Consider the following 10333-nt stretch of genomic DNA (forward strand, 5'->3'; position numbering starts at 1 on the left):
AGACTTTAGTTAATAAAAATGCATCAATATTGGTTCATCAGTTATAACAAATATACCACAGGAATGCAAGATATTAATAATAGGAGAAACTGCGAGGCGGGGTGGGGAATATATGGGAACAGTGGGTACTCACTGCACACTTTCTGTAAACCTAAAACTGCTCTAAAAGATAAAATTTTTTTAAAAATCAGTGTAATTCATCGTATTCACAGGCTAAAAAAATCTCATGAGCGTATTGGTCAATGCAGAAAAAGCATTTGACAAAACACAACATTTATTCATGTTAAATTCTGAGAAAAATAGGAGTAGAGAACTTCCTCAATTTTACAGGGCACAGCTACAAAAACCCTACAGCTAACATTATACTCAGTGTTGAAAGACCTAATGCATTCTCCCTAAGATTGGGAGCAAGGCAAGGATGTCTGCTCTTATCACTCTTATTCAACATAGTGCTGGAAGTTCTAGCTAGTGCAATAATGCTATAAAGGAAATAAAAGTCATACTTATCAGAAAGAAAAAAATTAAACTCCCCATTTGCAAATGATATTGTCTAAATTGAAAATCCCCCTAGAACTAATACGTGAGTTCAACAGAGTTGCAGAGTAATAGGTAAATATACAAAAAATCAGTTGTATTTCTGTATACTAGCAATCAACACATGGATACCAAAATAAAAAATACAATACATTTACAGTTGCTTACAAGACAGGAAATACCTAGATGTAAATATGTACAGGATCTGTATACAGAAAACTGCAAAATGATTATGAAAGAAATCAAAGATCTAAATAAATGGAGAGGCTCACCATATTACTGGATTGAAAGATTCAACATAGTAAAGTTGTCAGTTCTCCAGAAGATGATACACAGATTCAATATAATTCCTAACAAAAGTTTTGGTGATAAAGACAAGATTATTCTAAGAATTATATGGAAAGACGAACTAGCATATCTAAAACAATTTTGAAAAGGAATAAAGTGAGAGGAATCAGTGTACCTGACTTTAAGACTTACATAGTTACAGTAATCAAGACTGTGACCTTGGCAGAGGGGTAGACACATTGATCATGGGAACAGAATAGAGAACCCAGGAAAAGACCCACACTAATATGCCCAATTGATTTTTCACAAAGGTGCAAAAGCAATTCAATGGAGGAAAGAGCAATTTCAACAAATGGTGCTGGAGCAATTGGACACGATAGGAAAAAAAGAAATGACCTTATACAAAATTAACAAAATAGATTACAAACTTAAATGTAAGAGAATTATAAAACTTTTAGGAAAAAAATCTTCAGGATCTAGAGCTAGGCAAAGAGTTCTTATACTTGATGCCAAAAGAATAATCCATAACAGGAACATTGATGAATCAATAAAATTAATCAAAATTTAAAACTTTTTCTCTGCGAAAGACCCTGTTAAGAGGATGAAAAGACAAGGTACAAACTGGGAGTAAATCTTTGCAAACCACATATCTAGCAAAGGAGTAACCCAAACAAAAAACCAAACCCATTCCTTTTAAGTCAATTCTGACTCCTAGTGACCCTATAGGACAGAGTAGAGCTTCCCCATAGGGTTTCCAAGGAGCGGCTGGTGGATTCGAACTGTCAGCCTTTTGGTTAGCAGCTAACATGTTAACCACTACAGCACCAGGGTTCCATCAGCAAAGCACTAATATGTACAAATTATCTATCCTCAAAATTTAACAAAAAATTCCTGGTAGAAAATGGGCAAAAGATACTAACAGACATTTCATTGTAGAGGATATACATACTGCAAATAAGAACATGAAATGATGTTCAACATCATTAGCCATTAGAAAAATGCAATTAAAACCACAATGAGCTATTACTAGATAGTTATCAGAATGGCTAAAACAAAAATTAGTGCTAACATCAAATGCTGATAAGGTTGCAGAAAAACTGGGTCACTCATACATTACTGGTGGGAATGTAAAATGGTACAGCCAATATGGAAAAAAGTTTGGCAGCTTCTTAAAACACTAAACATGCAATTGGCGTATAACCCAGCAATGGCTCTCTCCTGGACATTTATCCCAGAGACGGGAAAACTTATTTCACACACAAAAACCTGTACAAAATGTTTGTAGCAGCTTTATTTGTGATAGCTAAACACTAGAAACAACCCAGATGTCCTTCAATGGATGAATGGTTAAATTGGTACATTCACACCATGGAATACTACTCAGCAATAAAAAGAAACAAATTACTGATATAACTTAGATGAATCTCCAGAGAATTATGCTGAGTGGAAAAGGCCAATCCCAAAAATAGTATGAGTAAATAGTAATGTGTGATTCTATTTATATAACATTCTTGAAATGACAACATTATAGAAATGGAGAACAAAACAAAAACCTGTTGCTGTCAAGTCGATTCTGACTCATAGTGACTCTACAGGACAGAGTAGAACTGCCACACAGGGTTTCCAAAGCTGTAATCTTTGCAGTGGCTGCAACAATGGGCTCAAGCATAAGTGATTGTGAGGATGCGCAGGACCGGGCAGTGTTTCATTCTGTTGTACAAAGGGTTGGTATGAGTCGGAACCGCCTCGATGGCACCTAACAACAACGATCTTTATGGTAGCAAATTGCCACATCTTTCTACCACGGAGCAGCTGGTGGGTTTGAATCGCCAACCTTTTGGCTAGCAGCCATGTGCTTAACCACTGCACAACCAGGGTTCTTTTATTAGTGGTCGCTGGTGGCGTAGTGGTTAAGAGCTCAGCTGTTAACCATAAAGGTCAGCAGTTCAAAACCACAGCTGCTCCTTGGAAACTATGGGGCAGTTCTACTCTGTCCTGTAGGGTCTCTATGAGTTAGAATTGACTCGACAGCAATGAGTTAGCAGTGGGTTAACTTTAACCGGTTATGGATTAAGTAAAGGGTGGAGGAGGGGAGTACATGGGTGTGGCCATAAAAGCACAATATAAAGGATCATTGTAGTGATGGAAATGTTTTGTATCTTGACTGTATCAATGTCAATATCTTGATTGTGATATCGTAGTATAGTTTTGCAAGATGTTACCTACCATTAGGGAAACAGGGTAAAAGATACATGAGATCTGTCTGCATTATGTTTTACAACTACAGGTCAATCTACAATTATTTCAAAATAAAGTTTAATTAAAAAAAAAAAGCTGAAAGGTTTCATTACCAGTAGAACTGCAGTACACAATGTTCATGAAGTCCTTTAAGAATAAGGGGAATGATGCTAGATGGATCTAGAAAAAGGAATGAAAAGGAATGAAAAATGGTTATTATATGAGAAAATATAAATAATTTTTCTTATTCTTTTTCAAAGATAGTAGACGGTTTAACAACTAAAGTGATAATCTGGTATGAGTTGTACAACATACATAGAAGTAAAATTGATGGCATAATAGCACAAAGGCTTGGAGAGGAGAAATTGGAGTACTGTGAGGTTCCCATACTATTTGTGAAGTGATATAATATTACTGGAAAGTAGACTGTAATAAATTAAAATGAACACTGGGGACCGGAAAACTAGAGCTCATGGACCAAATCTAGCCCATCGCTTGTTATTGTGTATAAAATTTTATTGGAACACAGCCATGCTTATTTGTTTACGTATTGTCTATGGCTGCTTTCATGAACATAAATTTGCAGGATTGCCTGGAGGAATAAAATTATATATGATAAGTGCCCAACACAGTGCCTACTGCTGAATAAATATGGCTCCAGCATTTGTTATTTATTATTATCCCTATGATCAAATCCGTCCTCACTCCCATGAAGGCAGTAACCACAGCAGCATGTTCAGATTTCTAATGAGTTGGACATTCCAAGAAGAAACAAATTGGGAAGAGCTACCCCATTCCAAGGCTGAGATTCAGACCTCATTGGAGAGAAGGTGGCTGTGACCAACAGGATGGTGGAAATTTTTGTGGAAATGTTGCAAGCCAGGGCTGGTGAGCAAAAAAAACTTCTCACTGGGGTGTTGAGAAACTCACTGAAGGTTGGACACCACTGAGTCTCCCACAAGTCGCTGGAAAACAGTGGTCCCCTGGAATACCAATGAAACTCACTGGGAAAATGCCAGCAAAACTCTATAGGAAGTCACCCACTGGAGTGCTGTGATGCTGGCAAAACCTGTTGAGTGTGTGCGTGCTACTAAACCTCCTACCCACAAGGAAACTACCTGCTGCAGTGCTGGCAAAACTCAGTGGAGGCTGGGTACCATTGGGTCTCTTGCACATCACTGACAGTAATAAGAAGGAAAAGAATCCCCTTCCTCTTTCAGTGTCCTTCCAGCCCCTTCTAACAAAGCCTAATATTGTGCCAGCTGGGAAAGAAGAAACGTTTACAGGGTCCAGCTCCAATATCACAAAGTAGAGCAAAGAAGCATGGATTTGGAGCTAAGAGGCAATAAATTGATAACTGGCACAGACGTGATAAAAAAGAACTACATAAATTTGAAAACAAACTCAGACTCATTGAGGGGAAGACTCCTCCCTAAATCTTCCTGTCCTCTTCACAGACTACTTTCCCTTTAGTCGCCACAGCCTCCATCACTGTGATTAGGTGTGAGATTGGCCTAGGAGCTCCCCAAATGACAGATTTTATTCCATGGAGGAAAGGGATGAACCGCTCCTTAACCTAGGCTTTTACTGGGGGTCATGCTCTCCTCCACTAGTTCTCACTTTCCTCCTTGGTCACATGTCTCATAGACTGCACTTATGGGGAGGCTTATCTGGATCTGCTTGCTTTGTATCCAACTTCACCATAGCTTCACATACATGCTCAGGGAGAAATAGAGGAGGCATTACAGAGTATGTGATTTTCCTGGAAACATTCTCAACCTTATTAGCACAAATCTTCATCCATATGAAACAGGAGAGTGTCAGATCCAGGAAGTGACGGATTCTTGGACTCGTGGGAGAAGCGATAACTCTCCAGACAGCTAGATTTCCTTTCTAGCAGGATAAATCTGTATCTGATACTGTGTTCTAATATACAGGTAAACTAGACTCAGTTAAGGTCCTTTAAGTCAGGCATTGTAGAAGGTCACCTCTGTATCCCCTAATGCAATTGGAAAAGTGCTTTATCCATAGGACCTCAGTAAATTCTTGAATTGAGTTTTGAGTCCCAAGACATCTAGACCAGCAAGCAGATATGCTGTTTGTAGAATCTGATTCGATAAGCAGAGGAGAAAGAGGAATGATTAATTTATCATGTTCCTTTAGAGGGAAGGCAGTTGAGTGTAGCAGAAATCAGGAAGTTTGGATTTTAACTTCAGTTCTAACCTACATTCTTGAGAAAGCTGCTTTGTTCCTTTGTGCCTCTGTTTTTGGATATGCAAACCGAGATCTACCTTTTTAGGAAAATGATCAAGATTAAATTTGCCTTGATGTTGGGGAGGTAAGAAAGAAGTCTGGAAGGCAGCTATCTTCTTAAGAAGAAGATAAATTGTCACTCGACACTGTGAGGAATGATGAAATTATAAGACTTACTAAATACGCCTCTTTTTTCCTCCAGCTGATTGGCCAGAGCAGACTTACTATCTCCTGATATCAGCAATTTCTCCTGGAGATCTTGGCAGTCTTGTTTGCATTGAGCCAGCTGGAAGCTCAGCTGCTGGGAGAAACTGGACAGGATGAAATGTGTCTGAGACCCGTATTACTGGCCTGTGATGGGTCATTCAGCTATTGGAAGAAGCCATTGTGGGGCTCAGGACAGCCACTCCCAGATACCATTGGCCAGTTCTTGCCAACCCAATATGTTTTGTTCATGCTTCTGTAACAGCACTTTTCATGCCATTTGGCACATAATGGTTCCTTAGACTGAGAGCTCCTGCAGAGCTGGGATAACGTTTATTTTTGTCGTCTCAGTATCCATGGCTCCTAGCACACAACTGAGCACTGAGGGCCAAGCATTCAGTAAATGTTTGTTCAGTGACTGAAAAGAAAAGTGGCTATCATCCTCCACTCATCTGTCCCTGAGCTGCTACCCCAAGAGTCCTTTGAGGGGTTCTCTGTACTCTCCAAGGAAGTGGCAGAAACACTTCCATAGAGAGCACCGTGCCTTACACCATTTATTTTCTGGAACATTACTCTATGGTGAACTCAGATGAGAATGGCACTGTCCTTGTGATTTCTCAGTGTTTCACCCTCTCATTTCTGGTGTCTGAGTCTGCTCTGACTCACAGCGACCATATGTATAACAGAATGAAACTGCCTGGTCTTGTGCCATCCTCACGATCGTAGCTATGTTTTACCTCATTGTTGCAGCCCTTGTGTCAATCCGTCTCATTGAGGATCTCTTTGTTCTGTCCTATATGCCCCTCCTCTGGGCTGCTACAATATCCAAAGGTTGTTTTTAGGTGCCATCAAGTTGATTTTGACTCATAGCGACCCCATGTGGTAAAGTAGAACTGCCCCATAGAGTTTTCTTGGCTGTAATCTTTATAATAGCAGATCGCCACATCTTTCTCCTGTGGATTTGAACCACCAAACTTTCAGTTAGCAGCTGAGCGCTTAATTATTGCACCACCAAAACCAAACCAAACTCACTGCCATTAGGTTGATTCCGACTCATAGTGACCGTATAGAACAAAGTAGAACTGCCCCATAGGGTTTCCAAGTCTGTAAATCTTTATGGAAGCAGACTGCTACATCTTTCTCCCGCCAAGCAGCTGGAGGGTTCAAACCTTAGCGGCCAAGCACTTAACCGTTGTGCCACCAGATTTGGAACCATTAAATTATCTCTTTTTGAGCCCTTATTTCCTACCAGTTTGAGGTCCTCAAGGGGATCTTATTGAATGACCTCTGTGTCTTCAACATCCTCTGTGCCTTCAATGTCTAGCAACCCAACCAACCAACCCATTGCTGTCAAGTCGATTCCAACTCATAGTGACCCTATGAGACATGTAGAACTGCCCCTTAGGGTTTCCAAGGAGTGGCTGGTGGATTCAAACTGCTGATCTTTTGGTTAATAGCCATAGCTCTTAACCACTGCACCACCAGGGCTCCAGTGTCTAGCAGGGTGTCAGAAAAATTAACTACCTAGTAAATATTTATGAGATAATATGTGTAAAAAGCCTTTCTAAACTGAAAGTGCAGAGCTCTGGCGGCACAGTGGTTAAGAGCTCGACTGCTAACCAAAAGGTTGGCAGTTCAAAGAATATTATTATTTCATTACACGCAATGGTCCCCTTTCCTTGGTCCCTCCTGATCCTAAAAAGAACTGCTAAGGTAAGTTCTCCAACACTTCTTTAAGCATTGTTTATTCTCGCTTGGTGGTCATCCAATGCAAGGCAAGCCCCAAGGCTGAGGCCCTGGTCTGCATACTCCTCCTCTTGGAGTTGGTTCTTCCCAGCCATATAAACCAGCTCTGTGTCCATCTGTGGATCTCCTTGGCCAGATGCACAAGTTGACTGTAGGAATCACTGTAGGAATGATGAACTTATAAGACTTACTAAATATGCCTGTCTTCTCCTCCAGCTGATTAGCCAGAGCAGACATATTATTGCCTGATACAAGCAATTTCTCCTGGAGATCTTGGCAGTCTTGTTTGCATTGAGCCAGCTGGAAGCTCAGCTGCTGGGAGAAACTGGAGAGGATGAAATGTGTCTGAGACCCATATCACTGGCCTCTGACGGGTCATTCAGTTATTGGAAAAAGTCATTATGGGGCTCAGGAGAGTTATTAAAAAAAACAGAGTTTATCAGTTTGCAGGTCAAAATAAGGAAACCAAATACTCTAGTAAGGCAGTTAAAGACCTGTTGAAACATTGCAGATCACCCAGTCTTAAGGTTTCAGCTTGGATTTCACAACTGTACAACTGAGCTTATTGACTTATGACTTACTAACTGCCCAATATTTTTTATACTAAATCTCTCCTAATGAGGCAGTTGTTAAAGAAGGAGATACAGAAGCTAGCTAGAGAGAGAGAGAGAGAAAGAGAATAAATGACTTAAAACCATTTTACCGGACTTCCGGGCAACATAGAGCTACAGACAGAAGCGCCACGCCGTCCTTCCACAGCAAAGACCCAAAAAACTAAGTCAAAACAGAGACAAACATCAATCCTGAAACCCTAAACATCAAATGAAGAGATAAAGAACTCAGACAAGCACCGAATGGAATAAGAAACTGATAGGGAACAGAGAGTGAGGAGAGCTATGTGCAGAGGTTCCCTATCAGCTAACACAGCACAGATTCGCCATCCTGGACTCCTGTCAGAGATCAAGGAACAGAGAGTACGGGAAAGCAGCTTCACGGAGCTTCCAGCAGGACACAGAACAACCGGTAACCAGTGATATATGCTTTCCCACCCCCAACCCTTCTTCACCCCCACTTGGCCTCCTCTGCTTCCCTCGGCCACAGTTTCTTGTCTGGGAAGCACCAGCTGCTTGGATTCCACCTGCCTGCACTGGCCGACTCCCTGAGTGCCATTTATTGGCTGCTGGTGTTGCTTTTATCCACTTCTTTTGATTTCTTCCTTACCTCTCGCCACCTCGCCTTCCTTTTTCTCAAATACTTGGCTCTGAGCGCCATCTTTGCTTCTTTCTGAAAGGCTGTGGGGCTCTGCTTGAATGGGAGTCTGCTTCCCGGTCCATTACTACCACACTAGTGGGATCCCGGGGCTTTTTTTGTTTGTTTTGAATTGTTTGTTTGTTTTCTTTTTCTTTTCTCGAGCTGGGAGCCCATTCTAGCCAGGCAGTACTGCGTGGCTGGGGACCTGCCCTCTCAGTTTGTGCAGATGCACATTTCTTTTTTGTGTGTTTGTTTTTCAGTTTTTTAAGGGGGGTTTTCTTGTTCTTTTTTTTTTAATTTGTTTTTTTTTTTTCTTTTCCCTCTTTTTCCCTTTTTGTCTTGCTTCGTTACTCAGTTTTTCATATCTGTATACCTTTCTTCTCTTCCTGTCCCCTGAATACCTGGCGCTAAATGACACCTCTACGCCTTCTAGCCAAGATGTAGTTCAATGCCTGGGAGTAACTTCCCAAATCCTTGTAGCCTCACCAGTGGAAACCCTGAGAGCTTAGCTTTTCTTTTTTCTTTCTAATTTTTATTTATTCATTTCTTTTTTTATTCTTCTTCTCATTTTTGTTTTTCTCCATTTCATAGTCTCTCATCCTCCACTCCAATGGCAAGCTCCCCTAGCACTCTTTTTTGGTTTTTTTTTTTTTTTTTGTCTCCTGTTCTTCTCTCCTCTCTCCCATACCCATCTTAGCTCCACACACCACAATCTCCCCCCTCCATCCTGCCCACCTGCACCATGTGCTTAACATGACACCAACAAGCAACACAGGCCTGGCCCACCAGAACCTGCCCTGCACTGATTACCGGCCCACCTGGGTGGCTGTAATAAGTGCCACAAACAACCCATCCCAGCTACTCCTCTTCAGCTAGAACTGCCCTGCTGTAACATATCTGAGTGACTGACCCTGCCAATTGGAGAAGGAGCCGAAAAGTATCATGCCCACAGATGAGCAAACAACAAAGAACACACAGGTCACCTGCTCAGACATAGCCAAATAAAACAAAAAAGGACAAAACAAACAAATCTACAATCAATAAACAAGAAAAATAACAACTGAATGCCCCAAAGACAGCAGACAATATCAAAACATTTACAAAAACAGGACAGGATGGTTCCAGTAGGCATCCAAACTAAAACACCAGATGACTTTCCAGTAGAAGAAAAGGCACTAGAACTACCTGATAGGGAATTCAGATCTCTACTATTGAGAATTATCCAACAGTTGAAGCAAAAAGCAGGTAAAAATAAAGAAAAAATAGACAAATTCATTGAAAAGGCAGACAAATTAATGGAAAAAACAGACAAAAAAATGGAAGAATTCGGGAAAATAATGCAGGAACAAAATGCCAAAATAAATTCACAACTAGAAATCATACAAAAAGAACAATTAGAAATTGAAAAGATAAACAACAAGATTTCAGAAATGGACAGTGTCATAGAAGGGCTGAGGAGCATATTTGAAATGGTGGAAGACAGGATCAGCAAAATTGAAGACAAAACACTTGGATACAACTCTAAGGAAAATTCAGAAAAAAGAATGAAGAAAAATGAAGAGACCCTGAGAATTATGTGAGATACAATCAAAAGTAAAAATTTTCGAGTAATCGGAGTTCCAGAACAAGAGGAGAAAAAGGAAAACACAGAAAAGATCACCGAAGAACTGTAGACAGAAAACTTCCTCAATATCATGAAAGATGAAAAGCTGGCCATCCAAGAAGCTCAACGAACCCCATATAGGATAGACCCCAAAAGAAAATCACCAAGGCATATCATAATCACACTCATCAAAACCATAGACAAAGAATCCTGAGA

Source organism: Trichechus manatus, unplaced genomic scaffold (genome assembly GCF_000243295.1).
Source record: "Trichechus manatus latirostris isolate Lorelei unplaced genomic scaffold, TriManLat1.0 scaffold00073, whole genome shotgun sequence".
Classification (NCBI taxonomy): Eukaryota; Metazoa; Chordata; class Mammalia; order Sirenia; family Trichechidae; genus Trichechus; species Trichechus manatus.